This window comes from Rattus norvegicus, chromosome 8, assembly GCF_021556685.1.
Source record: "Rattus norvegicus strain SHRSP/BbbUtx chromosome 8, alternate assembly SHRSP_T2T, whole genome shotgun sequence".
Taxonomy (NCBI): Eukaryota; Metazoa; Chordata; class Mammalia; order Rodentia; family Muridae; genus Rattus; species Rattus norvegicus.
The window spans coordinates 44,945,287-44,958,748 of NC_141541.1; the positions used below are offsets into that span (position 1 = coordinate 44,945,287).

Sequence of the window (13,462 nt, forward strand, 5' to 3'; positions counted from 1 at the left end):
AGTCTCTGTTTTAATCTTTGCCTCTCCCTTCCCTGCCAAGGGTATTCTTTTTCCTCATTTAAAGAAGGAGTGAAGCATTCACATTTTGATCATCCGTCTTGAGTTTCCTTTGTTCTAGAGATCTAGGGTAATTCAAGCATTTGGGCTAATAGCCACTTATCAATGAGTGCATACCATGTATGTCTTTCTGTGATTGGGTTAGCTCACTCAGGATGATATTTTCCAGTTCCAACCATTTGCCTACGAATTTCATAAACTCGTTGTTTTTGATAGCTGAGTAATATTCCATTGTGTAGATGTACCACATTTTCTGTATCCATTCCTCTGTTGAAGGGCATCTGGGTTCTTTCCATTTTCTGGCTATTATAAATAAGGCTGCTATGAACATAGTGGAGCACGTGTCTCTTTTATATGTTGAGGCATCTTTTGGGTATATGCCCAAGAGAGGTATAGCTGGATCCTCAGGCAGTTCAATGTCCAATTTTCTGAGGAACCTCCAGACTGATTTCCAGAATGGTTTTACCAGTCTGCAATCCCACCAACAATGGAGGAGTGTTCCTCTTTCTCCACATCCTCGCCAGCATCTGCTGTCACCTGAGTTTTTGATCTTAGCCAATCGCACTGGTGTGAGGTGAAATCTCAGGGTTGTTTTGATTTGCATTTCCCTTATGACTAAAGATGTTGAACATTTCTTTAGGTGTTTCTCTGCCATTCGGCATTCCTCAGCTGTGAATTCTTTGTTTAGCTCTGAACCCCATTTTTTAATAGGGTTATTTGTTTCCCTGCGGTCTAACTTCTTGAGTTCTTTGTATATTTTGGATATAAGGCCTCTATCTGTTGTAGGATTGGTAAAGATCTTTTCCCAATCTGTTGGTTGCCGTTTTGTCCTAACCACAGTGTCCTTTGCCTTACAGAAGCTTTGCAGTTTTATGAGATCCCATTTGTCGATTCTTGATCTTAGAGCATAAGCCATTGGTGTTTTGTTCAGGAAATTTTTTCCAGTGCCCATGTGTTCCAGATGCTTCCCTAGTTTTTCTTCTATTACTTTGAGTGTGTCTGGTTTGATGAGGAGGTCCTTGATCCACTTGGACTTAAGCTTTGTACAGGGTGATAAGCATGGATCGATCTGCATTCTTCTACATGTTGACCTCCAGTTGAACCAGCACCATTTGCTGAAAATGCTATCTTTTTTCCATTGGATGGTTTTGGCTCCTTTGTCAAAAATCAAGTGACCATAGGTGTGTGGGTTCATTTCTGGGTTTTCAATTCTATTCCATTGGTCTATCTGTCTGTCTCTGTACCAATACCATGCAGTTTTTATCACTATTGCTCTGTAATACTGCTTGAATTCAGGGATAGTGATTCCCCCTGAAGTCCTTTTATTGTTGAGGATAGCTTTAGCTATCCTGGGTTTTTTGTTATTCCAGATGAATTTGCAAATTGTTCTGTCTAACTCTTTGAAGAATTGGATTGGTTTTTTGATGGGGATTGCATTGAATCTGTAGATTGCTTTTGGTAAAATGGCCATTTTTACTATATTAATCCTGCCAATCCATGAGCATGGGAGATCTTTCCATCTTCTGAGGTCTTCTTCAATTTCTTTCCTCAGTGTCTTGAAGTTCTTATTGTACAGATCTTTTACTTGCTTGGTTAAAGTCACACCGAGGTACTTTATATTATTTGGGTCTATTATGAAGGGTGTCGTTTCCCTAATTTCTTTCTCGGCTTGTTTCTCTTTTGTATAGAGGAAGGCAACTGATTTATTTGAGTTAATTTTATACCCAGCCACTTTGCTGAAGTTGTTTATCAGCTTTAGTAGTTCTCTGGTGGAACTTTTGGGATCACTTAAATATACTATCATGTCATCTGCAAATAGTGATATTTTGACCTCTTCTTTTCCGATCTGTATCCCTTTGATCTCCTTTTGTTGTCTGATTGCTCTGGCTAGAACTTCAAGAACTATATTGAATAAGTAGGGAGAGAGTGGGCAGCCTTGTCTAGTCCCTGATTTTAGTGGGATTGCTTCAAGTTTCTCTTCATTTAGTTTAATGTTAGTAACTGGTTTGATGTATATGGCTTTTACTATGTTTAGGTATGGGCCTTGAATTCCTATTCTTTCCAGGACTTTTATCATGAAGGGGTGTTGAATTTTGTCAAATGCTTTCTCAGCATCTAATGAAATGATCATGTGGTTCTGTTCTTTCAGTTTGTTTATATAATGGATCACGTTGATGGTTTTCCGTATATTAAACCATCCCTGCATGCCTGGGATGAAGCCTACTTGATCATGGTGGATGATTGTTTTGATGTGCTCTTGAATTCGGTTTGCCAGAATTTTATTGAGTATTTTTACGTCGATACTCATAAGGGAAATTGGTCTGAAGTTCTCTTTCTTTGTTGTGTCTTTGTGTGGTTTAGGTGTAAGAGTAATTGTGGCTTCGTAGAAGGAATTTGGTAGGGCTCCATCTGTTTCAATTTTGTGGAATAGTTTGGATAATATTGGTATGAGGTCTTCTATGAAGGTTTGATAGAATTCTGCACTAAACTCGTCTGGACCTGGGCTCTTTTTGGTTGGGAGACCTTTAATGACTGCTTCTATTTCCGTAGGAGTTATGGGGTTGTTTAACTGGTTTATCTGTTTCTGATTTAACTTCGATACCTGGTATCTGTCTAGGAAATTGTCCATTTCCTGAAGATTTTCAAATTTTGTTGAATATAGGTTTTTATAGTAAGATCTGATGATTTTTTGAATTTCCTCTGAATCTGTAGTTATGTCTCCCTTTTCATTTCTGATTTTGTTAATTTGGACGCACTCTCTGTGTCCTCTCGTTAGTCTGGATAAGGGTTTATCTACCTTGTTGATTTTCTCAAAGAACCAACTTTTGGTTCTGTTGATTCTTTCTATGGTCCTTTTGTTTCTACTTGGTTGATTTCAGCTCTGAGTTTGATTATTTCCTGCCTTCTACTCCTCCTGGGTGTATTTGCTTCTTTTTGTTCTAGAGCTTTTAGGTGTGCTGTCAAGCTGCTGACATATGCTCTTTCCTGTTTCTTTCTGCAGGCACTCAGCGCTATGAATTTTCCTCTTAGCACAGCTTTCATTGTGTCCCATAAGTTTGGGTATGTTGTACCTTCATTTTCATTAAATTCTAAAAAGTTTTTAATTTCTTTCTTTATTTCTGCCTTGACCAGGTTATCATTGAGTAGAGCATTGTTCAATTTCCACGTATATGTGGGCATTCTTCCCTTATTGTTATTGAAGACCAGTTTTAGGCTGTGGTGGTCCGATAGCACGCATGGGATTATTTCTATCTTTCTGTACCTGTTGAGGCCCGTTTTTTGACCAATTATATGGTCAATTTTGGAGAAAGTACCATGAGGAGCTGAGAAGAAGGTATATCCTTTTGCTTTAGGATAGAATGTTCTATAAATATCCGTTAAGTCCATTTGGCTCATGACTTCTCTTAGTCTGTCGACATCACTGTTTAATTTCTGTTTCCATGATCTGTCCATTGATGAGAGTGGGGTGTTGAAATCTCCCACTATTATTGTGTGAGGTGCAATGTGTGTTTTGAGCTTTAGTAAGGTTTCTTTTACGTATGTAGGTGCCCTTGTATGGGGCATAGATATTTAGGATTGAGAGTTCATCTTGGTGGATTTTTCCTTTGATGAATATGAAGTGTCCTTCCTTATATTTTTTGATGACTTTTAGTTGGAAATTGATTTTATTTGATATTAGAATGGCTACTCCAGCTTGCTTCTTCTGACCATTTTCTTGGAAAGTTGTTTTCCAGCCTTTCACTCTGAGGTAGTGTCTGTCTTTGTCTCTGAGGTGTGTTTCCTGTAGGCAGCAGAATGCAGGGTCCTCATTGCGTATCCAGTTTGTTAATCTATGTCTTTTTATTGGGGAGTTGAGGCCATTGATATTGAGAGATATTAAGGAATAGTGATTATTGTTTCCCTTTATATTCATATTTGGATGTGAGGTTATGTTTGTGTGCTTTCATTCTCTTTGTTTTGTTGCCAAGACGATTAGTTTCTTGCTTCCTGAGGCTCAAGTTCGCTCGTGGGGTGCTGCCCAGGGGCTGTCTGCAGCGGCAGCAACCAGGAAGACCTGTGCCGCCCCTTCCGGGAGCTTCAGTGCACCAGGGTTCCAGATGGTCTTTGGCTTTTTCCTCTGGTGTCCGAGATCTGTGTGCAGGGAGCAGTCTCTTCTGGTTTCCCAGGCTTGTCTGCCTCTCTGAAGGTTTAGCTCTCCCTCCCACGGGATTTGGGTGCAGAGAACTGTTTATCCGGTCTGTTTCCTTCTGGTTCTGGTGGTGTCTCAGGCAGAGGGGTCCTGCCGCTCCTGGGCCCCCCCCACGGGAGCCCAGAGGCCTTATACAGTTTCCTCTTGGGCCAGGGATGTGGGCAGGGGTGAGCAGTGTTGGTGGTCTCTTCCGCTCTGCAGCCTCAGGAGTGCCCACCTGACCAGGCGGTGGAGTCTCTCTCTCACCGGGTCTGGGAGCAGAGAGCTGCTGATAATGTATATTTTTAAATTTGAGAAGCTTGTGTTTAATATGTGTATATTTAGAATTGTAGTATCTTTTTGTCATTGCAAAGTATGAAATGAATTTCCTTACATCTTCTGGACAGGATGAGTTTGAAATCTATTCTGTCAGCTACATAGACAAACTGAATAGGGACATGGTTCTTAGTTCGGTTTCACTAGTATACCTTCTATATCTCTCAGGATGGTAATCCTGTTTCTGGCTTAATATATGTCTGTTTACTGGGGAATTGAGTTTAGTGATATGTAAATATTTTTCAAACCTCTGTGTTAATTTTGTCATTTTTTTAAATTTTTGACTTTTTCATCCATTTCATTTGATTGACTGTCCTAGTGGTGTTAATTTATTTCCTGCGACCTCTGGTATTTTATCCTTCCCTGCAAACTATAGTATTACTATTAGGATCCTCTATAGAGCTGGCTTACTGATTATACATAGTTTTTAATTTATTTATAATATCCCTTAATCAGCACAGTAGCTGGGCAGCTGCCTGTCCTGCATGGAATTAGGTCTAATTTCCAAACAATGTCTCTGAACTCCTACTTACTATGCAGCATCTTGGCTGCTCTTTGTTCCACTTGGTCAGCCCTCAGGACCAGGCTTTCCTCTGTCTTAACCCATGGCTGCTGTCCTCCTTCCTCTCTCCTCTCCATCACATCCATTCTTCCTTTCTTCTTGGCAGCTCCTTCCTTCTTCCCCCCTCATGATCCTCTCTAGCAAAGCCCTCAAAAACGCACCTCCACCATCTGTCTGCTGTGCTTCTTTATAATCACAATTAATGGGAGAAGGGTCACTTTTCTGCGGGTTAAACAGTCTTACATTCTACAAATTAGCATTAAAATACAAGCTGAATTTTATCAATACACCACAGGATTTTCTTTCGCTTTGTTTTGGTTTAATTTTTCTTTTAACTTTTAACTTTTCATTTCATTTTTGGCTATCTTTTATTAATTGGTTATTTTATTAATTTACATTTCACATGTTATCCCGCTTTCCAGACTCCCCTCATCAAGCCTCATCATCATATTTCTTCTCAGCATTTTCTATATAACAGCCTTCCCCGAACTACACATATCCATTCCCACCTCACACATCTAGGATCTCCATTTGGTGGGGCCTCATTCCTACCAGAGTCAAGGTGCTACCACCACATTGATACCAGATAAGTCAATCCTCTTCTACCCAGTACCTAGGACAATAGACCCATACTTGTATACACATTGCCTAGTTATTTACTCCCTAGGACCAAGGAAGATTGGTGAGAGAGGGTCTGGTTAGATATTTAAAACCAATGATTGCTGCTTTCTCTTCTTTTTTTGGTTATTGGTAAAAATATGTTTGTATACTTCTCTTTTTTGTAATTATTGTGAGATGATTAATTTCTTGGATTTTCTTGGATAATATTTAGTTCATTGTCTTGGAGTTTTCTTCCTATTATCCTCTGGTGTGCTTTATAGAGAAAAATATAGTTTAAATTTGATTTTGTCATGTAATATCCTGGTTTCTCCATTTATAGCGATTGGGAATTACTCAGTGTATAGGAGCTTGGGTCTGCATTACATCAGCCCAAGATTTTCTGGCTTTTAGAGTCTCTCTTGAGAAGTCTGGTGTAATTCAAATTGGTCTGAATTAATTTGGTACTGGATATTTGTACCTTACCCCTTTTAATGTACTTTCTTGTATCTGTGCATTTAGCGTTTAATTTTTATTTGAAGGGAGGAATTTTTCTGGTATAATTAATTTGGCGTTCTGTAGGCTTGTTGAATGTTTTGGCCTTTTCTTTCTTCAGCTTACGGAAGTATTCTGCGATGATGAAGATATTTACTGAACCTATGAGCTGGAACTCTTAATTCTCTTCAATATCTATTATCCTTAGGTTTGGACTTACATTGAGTCCTGAAATTCATGGATATTTTGGATTCAACAAACCGTACATGTTTATCTGAGATGGATTTTTTGTGCTTTGTGGGGTGACCTCCTTGACCCCTACGCTTCCATTTATTATCTTGTTGGATAATGAGACATGGTCAGGAATGGTGACCTCTTGCCATAAACTATATGAAAATAGTGAGGTCAATTTATGTGTGTCAATATCCGTAGTCTTCTGGGTGGTTTTGGATCCTGGTTGGACATATGCAACTATTTCAAAAGCCCAGGATTGATATTCCTTGGGGTCCCATGATGATGCAATCAGACATGACAGAAAAAGACCAGAATACACATCAGAGAATGTGATTTGTATAATAGAGAGAACATTATTAATGTTCTAACTTATTAAGTTAGGATACAGAATATCTGATCACACTGTGATCTCCAAGAATGTATTATTTAACGAAAAACTATGGTTTGGTATAGCATTGCAAGGGCAAGGACATTTACGTAAGATCTGTTTGTTTCCTGTAAACATGGACTTTATTACTGTATGGTTCACCTACCACACACCTTTATTGCAAAGGTAAAAAGTGCACTTAGGTCCAGAGAAGATCGAGGCATGACTTGACAGAAAATGAAGATAACTAAGGCAATGGAAAGTCTTAGAGTTGAAGGATTACTAAGAAAGTGCTCAGAGGGAACAAGAATCACCTCTCTGGGAGGTCAGTGAATTAGGAAGGACAGTTGGGAGCTTTACTTGACGTCAGCATCTAAGTCTGGAAACGTCATTGGTAAAATTAATGTCTGGAATTTTGTGTTGTGAAACAGCACATTGGCTCTGCAGCATTTGGCAAGGTCCATGGACAGAGAGATTACACCAGCTGGAAACAATCTGAAAAGAAATCAGGTTTTATTCAGTTACCTGTGAAATCCTCAAGGAGAGGGGAATGGATGGGTAGCACCTTAATAGAAGGATTTATGATCTCAATAGTGCTACTCTAGATGCCTTCAAGATAGATGCAGAAAAAGAAAAACTAAATAACTTCACAGGAATTAGAACAATTCTGACCATGATTATTTCACATTGGCAGTTTATACTTGATTCGTCTTTTTAAATTTAAAACAAGAGCCTAGGGTGTAAATTCGAGGTAGCATTAGAATCACAGTATGTTCACACCACCTTTAAGGTGCCCAGCATCTAACACTCCGTGGCTAGAGATTCTACTTTTAACTGGATCACCAGAGAAAATCTACAATCAACCATGCTAGGGAGGCCCTGATCAGTGTGTATACTTTGTCCATCTCCACGACAACCCACTTCAGCAGAAACGCCTCCATTTTACAGGTGAAGAAACCACAGCTCAGAGCCAATTATCATCAGATCCCTCAGTCTCACTGGCTGTCAGTTACACCCACATCCTTCTCTGTGAAGGGAAGCTTTGGGCCTGATGTGGGCTGTGCAAGCTGACTCTCCTGAGATGATCAATGCTCTTCTTGAACCTGGGAGAACTGAAGACAAGATGAGCACACAGACTCCTGGGATAGATCCTGCCTCTGGGACCTAGGATGGGACACAGTATCCCTTGCCATGTGCCTCTCCTCATCTGAGGAATCTGTTCCCATGTGTCAGCTTCTACGGCAGTGGGTCTCAACACTCCTAGTGCTGCAACTCTGTAATACAGCTCTTCATGCTGTGGTGACCCCAAGTATAAAATTTTTTCATTGCTACTTCCTAATGAAGTTTGCAGTACTTATAAGTCATAATATGCAAGGTATCTGATATGCAATCTGTGTGTGAAGTTGTGCCTCACAGTCTGAGAAACATTGCTTTATATAATTTTTTTTAAAAGAAAGGCCTTCCTATGAGGAGGACCCGGAGCAGACATAAAGGCAGAGACACCGTGAAGTAGTGACAAGTGTCAGCAGGCCCAAGGCTGCTTGCCTTAATGCCAACAGAGATTTTCTAGCTAAAGGTACAATCTGGAATCACTGGCCCCATGACAATCTTACCTCAATTTTCCCACTTACAATGTCTGTCTGCTTGGACATGTCTGTCCAGGAAGCTAGTCCCTGTAGTCTCTGATAAAGGCAGAATGCTAAAGGCAGGTATGGTTTCCCTCTTTTGGCCCACAGTCACTTGTATAGAAGTAAGTTCAAATCCCCTGTGGGTAAATGTGTGTCTCTCACATAGTGTATTAGAATTGAAATATCTGTTTGAGTTGAGAAAAACCAACTCCCACTTCAGATTTAGAGCTGACCAACATTTTCTTTCAGGAGAATGAAGAAGCTGGCCAGGCCTGGAGACCCAGATCCCCTCCGTGCCTGGGATAATCCCACCTACAGTAGACTTCAGCTTCACCTAGCAGGTGTTATCAGAAAAATCTGACCTTAAGATTCTGAAATCCACAATATGCACAAACCCTAGAGTTGTTAGGTGGCCGATTTGGGAGATTTCTCCAGGTTATAATCATTCTGGCCTCTTCTCTTCCCTTGGATGCACTCTGTTCTCTCTTGTCTGTTGGTCCTAAAAGGACTTGGGTCAACTCAAGGACTTCTAGGGGAGGAGCTTTTGTTGTGGGAGTGAGCATGGATCAAGAATGTAACCCCATTCTGACTGGGCAACTAATCTCCAGAAAAATCTTCTGCAGGCAAAGAACTGGGTCCTGTGATAGACTACACTGTTTAACAGGGAGATCTGGTTGCTTTCTCCAGGAAGAAGCACTTGGGTGTTGACTCTCACTTCTCAACCTTCTGTTCTAAATCACTTCTGAGAAGGGGCACTTTCGTCTAACTCCTCAAAGGGACCTACCCTTCATTGTGGCTGGAGGATCCTATGGTGTTGCAGCTCTGAGCTGGGAGTGGGAGCACTCAGACTGACTTGGAGAAGCCTCTTTTCACAGCTGATCTAGATGTGAGGAACAGGTGCTTTTAAAGAAGCATGGGAAAGTATTTCCTGCAGGAGAGACCTCTGCAGGCAAAGACACACAGGACAGGGAAAAGCGAGTTTATGTACTGCCATCACATCCTAGCAGTCTCTATATGGGGCAAGCTTTTCCTCACCTTAGTAACAACAGCATGTAATAAATGAACCTTTTGCTGATTTCTGTCGTGGTTCCGACGTCAAAATGTCAATGAGCACCATGCAGACCCCGGACTTAGGCTGTATTAAAGTAGTCCACAGTATCAGTGTTATCTGCAAGGTACCATGGGACAGTAGTAATGCTTATTTGCATGAACCTGGACAGTTTTCACTACAGTCTTCTAAGTCATTTTATAAAATTTTATAGTGAGTTCATGGAAGAACAGGCTCAAACATAGACAGGAACATGCACACACACACACACACACACACACACATACATACATACATATACATATACTTTACTGAAATGGTGCATATTCTTTGTACACCAAAAAAAGGTGAGCATTAATGAAAATATACTAATAATTGAATAAGTGGTGGAAGCTGTGTAGAGACTGTGGCTTATAGTTACTTAAAAGGTCCTCACCAGGCTCTCTTCTTGTTGGTGGGTAAACGTCAAGTGCAATTGGGGTTCGTTATTTTCTTTCTCCATAGCACGCCGGACTAGGGTGGAAGCTAGGGTTTTCAGAATATTTGGTAAGTACTGTAACATTGAATGAAATCCTAAGGCTGGAACACTATTAATGTTCTAAAATATTACAGGGCAAGCTAAAGTCATATATCTACTGTATTTAAAGAAGCAATGAGAGCGAGGTAGATTGATGCCCTGTCTAAATTCAGAAATGTTGGAGACCGAATGTCTCCTGATGGTGTTATTTTATCAATGTAACATAACATATGTAACATATGCTCTTTAAAAGTAAAGGCCAGAAGTCCACAGAATAACAGCATTGGCCTTACCATATCCTCCCTTTGGGGATGGGAAAACTAATGTTCTGAAATCTTTGACTCTCAGGAAATGTGATCTTCATGGAAATTCAATTCCGTTGCAGATGGTCCAGTTGTTGTGGCCCATTGTTAGAAATATCAGCCTAAACCTATACTCCATCTGACAGAAAGCTCAGAATACAATTCACAGAACTTACTCCACATTCCCCAGACTTGTTTCTTTTTTCCATTATTTTTTTTTTTTTGATGAAAGGCCAGATTGCCTCACACTACTCTGTCGAAAATCGCCATTCATACTCCCAAAATTCTTGGGAAGATCGGAAAATGTGTCTTCCTATGTATCTGCCAGGCAGGGACTGAGAAAAAGTAGGGCACTGGTTGTTACTACAACACTGGTGACATCACAGAGGATGCCAAGAACTCTCTAGGAAACCATAGAATTTCCAAGAAGGGACATCTGATATCATAGAGAACAGAATTTGCCTCCCTGCTAATAACCTCCCTGTACAGTGCATAAGCTGAGGTGCCCTTTCCAGGAGACTTTCCTAGGGCATAGACACTGAGCACCTCCTGATTCCAAGGCCAAATATTCCTCAAGGCTTGATTATGGAAACCTTAGTAATTCCTATGCGTTTTAATGAATATTTCCCTGCTATTCCTGCCCAAAAATGTCTCATCTCAACTCAAATTATCCTCATTCAGCAATATTAGCCATTAAAAATTCCTGAAAAATAACACCAGTTTGAATATGCAGTCAAAAGATTCTCTTGTCTCGTTATGTACATGTGCTTGAGATCACATCAAGAAATAGCCTGCATGGTAGGTTGCGACATGGGTGTGTGTTATGGGAACTCTCATGAAGCCTTGTACTTAGCATTCCACAGTTGCCACAAAATCCCTTAGGAGAAAGAGTTGAAATCATTATTGTGCTAGGAACAGTTTGGAGTCCAATTGACAGAGGAAAAGTCAAATGTTGGAGCCACCAATGAAGGCACCCTCATGCTGCTTGTGGGGTTCTCCTCCTTGCACCAATTTCACCAAAGGACCATTGCTCACAGGCCTCTGTAAGCTATACCATGAGATCCTATCTGACAGTTTTTACCTTGGGCCTTTCACTGGGCATGCCCTCACCTTCTGTAAATTTAACCCCATTCTTCTAGTTTTAAGACCAAATGGTGATTATCTCTTTACAAGTACGTACTGTTTTGGTCCATATCGCTTCCCTACCATGTCTATTCTGAATCTCCAGCTTCAGCTTGCCTCACCCTATGTTCCTCTGTTTGCCTGGAGTTCTGCCCACATACATTCTGAGGTAGCTCTTGGCCATAAGATCTTCATTACGTACAATCGGCAGTGAGACAAGACCTGATAGAACTCTCAGCTTGTGTTGAGCTGGTGAGAAGGACAAACATCTACAAAGTAGCAAACCTGATGATGGATCATAAAATGATTAGAAAGAAATCCTGCTATCACTTAGCTCTCTGCCAGTAAAGAACTAAGACTTGAAGTTGACACACCTTAGTACAAAGAGACGTCACCTCAGCATTTCCTCTTTTACACCAAGAAATACCCTTATCTTTACATTGATAAGCTAGATAAAGTAAGATAAATTTTGAGATGCATCACATAAGAATGACAGTCCCAATATTCAGTCCATTTCTATTTGGCAAAATTGGAGAAGGTACTTCATTAACTAAATTATATTAGTGTAAAATTTTGTACCTGAATCACTTTCTCTCAGTTCTTAAACTTTTTTATCCTCTGTCTATCATAACTTTCATTTATTAACCATAATAACTTCCCCGAATCAAAAAGTACTATATTTCATTGTAAACAATTTAAGGGTCTATGTCCTTCATCTTTTTAATTTTATACCTCTTTTGTGGACATATTGCCATTTTTTATTTTTTCTTTTTTCATCTTCCACAAGTAGATCATTTTTTCTCTGATATGGAGAAGGATGCAAGGGTGGACTACAGATATGAGGGGGTGGTGGATATCAACGGAGTTGAGCTGCATGTTGCGAAATTCACAGAGAACAAATGAGAAGTTTAAAAAAATTAAAATGTGCACATTGGGGATAAAGAAGTGAATGCTTAACATGGAGAGGTTTGGCAGTGGACTGGGTATTTGTGGGGGTGGGGTGTATTTGGGTGGGGTTCTGACATGGTAAGAACACTGTCTGTTCTGGTCCTTCCAGGGAAACTCCTCCCATCCCACCTCTGCCTCTATCTCCACCTCCAACAGCTGAAACTGCCTCCTACTACAGCAGCAGCTTCTGGGCATCTGCCTTTCTGCTCAAGCTCTTCTAAGTGCTCGGGGGTGATACAAGCTTTGAAAAGTCCGGGGCAGCAGTCAGGCCATGCACACTCTGTTGTCATCCCCGTCGGGGCTCAGGATTTATGGTGCCAGAGCAGTTGTGGCGGGCATTTTGATGCTGCAGTGGGTTGTCTGTCGAGCCCCTCATTCTGGACCTCCCATGTCCCCCCTGGTCCTGTCAGGTTCCTAGTTGTCACACTCCTGTGTGATGGTGAACTCGTTTTCTTTTCTGAGTCTCATGACAAGAAAAGGTTAAGAGTAAACTATCTAATCATCTCCATCTGAGACCTGAGAAGGAGAAATGTTGCCTGAAGAAACAGGAAATTCAGAGCAAATAGCTTCCAATTCTAAAGAAATGACAGAAATTGTTGGCTACCGTGACAGACAGTCAGCAAATATTCTTGTGTCAGTGTGGCATCCAGTGTCAACTGAATGGGCCAGGGGCTCTGACAACAATGCTTTGAAGTAGGTCACTTGAAGGACTATCCTCACTTTCTCTCCAAAGCCTGGGACAATAGACTTCCCCATGATCCCCTTCTCCACAGTCTGTACAGCTTTCTGGCAGCAGTGGAGGTAAGTGGGTAGTGTTTCACCCCATGGCCAATTCGCCACATTTGAAGGACACTCCAGTTAGGGTTCTTTAGTGCCCATCATTTTCTTCAGAATAGCATGAGGACACTGCCCGGACTTGAGGTCTCTCCCACTGTGAAAAGCCTTTGACTACAAGGACATCTGAAATGGCAGATTCTTCAGATCTATAAAGAATTACAGAACCATCTTTTTATGTAAAGTCTATCTCAGTGCACAAATGTGGAATTTTTTCAAAGGATTTACTGTTTAATTTGAATACATA

At 40.7% G+C, this 13,462-nt stretch overlaps 1 long non-coding RNA gene across 2 annotated transcripts; it reads right to left on the reverse strand.

Annotated features, from left to right (window-relative positions):
- Window positions 1-6,927: 6,927 nt before the first annotated feature.
- LOC148004062 (uncharacterized) lies at window positions 6,928-10,653 on the reverse strand. 2 transcript variants are annotated; one of them, XR_015627173.1, is made up of 4 exons: window positions 10,488-10,650; window positions 9,929-10,017; window positions 9,480-9,612; window positions 6,928-7,311 (listed from the first exon to the last, which is right to left on the reverse strand). It is a non-coding gene; the product is annotated as an uncharacterized LOC148004062 (long non-coding RNA). The 2 variants fall into 2 exon arrangements; XR_015627174.1 differs by having other exon boundaries at window positions 6,934-7,311; window positions 10,303-10,653.
- Window positions 10,654-13,462: the final 2,809 nt, after the last annotated feature.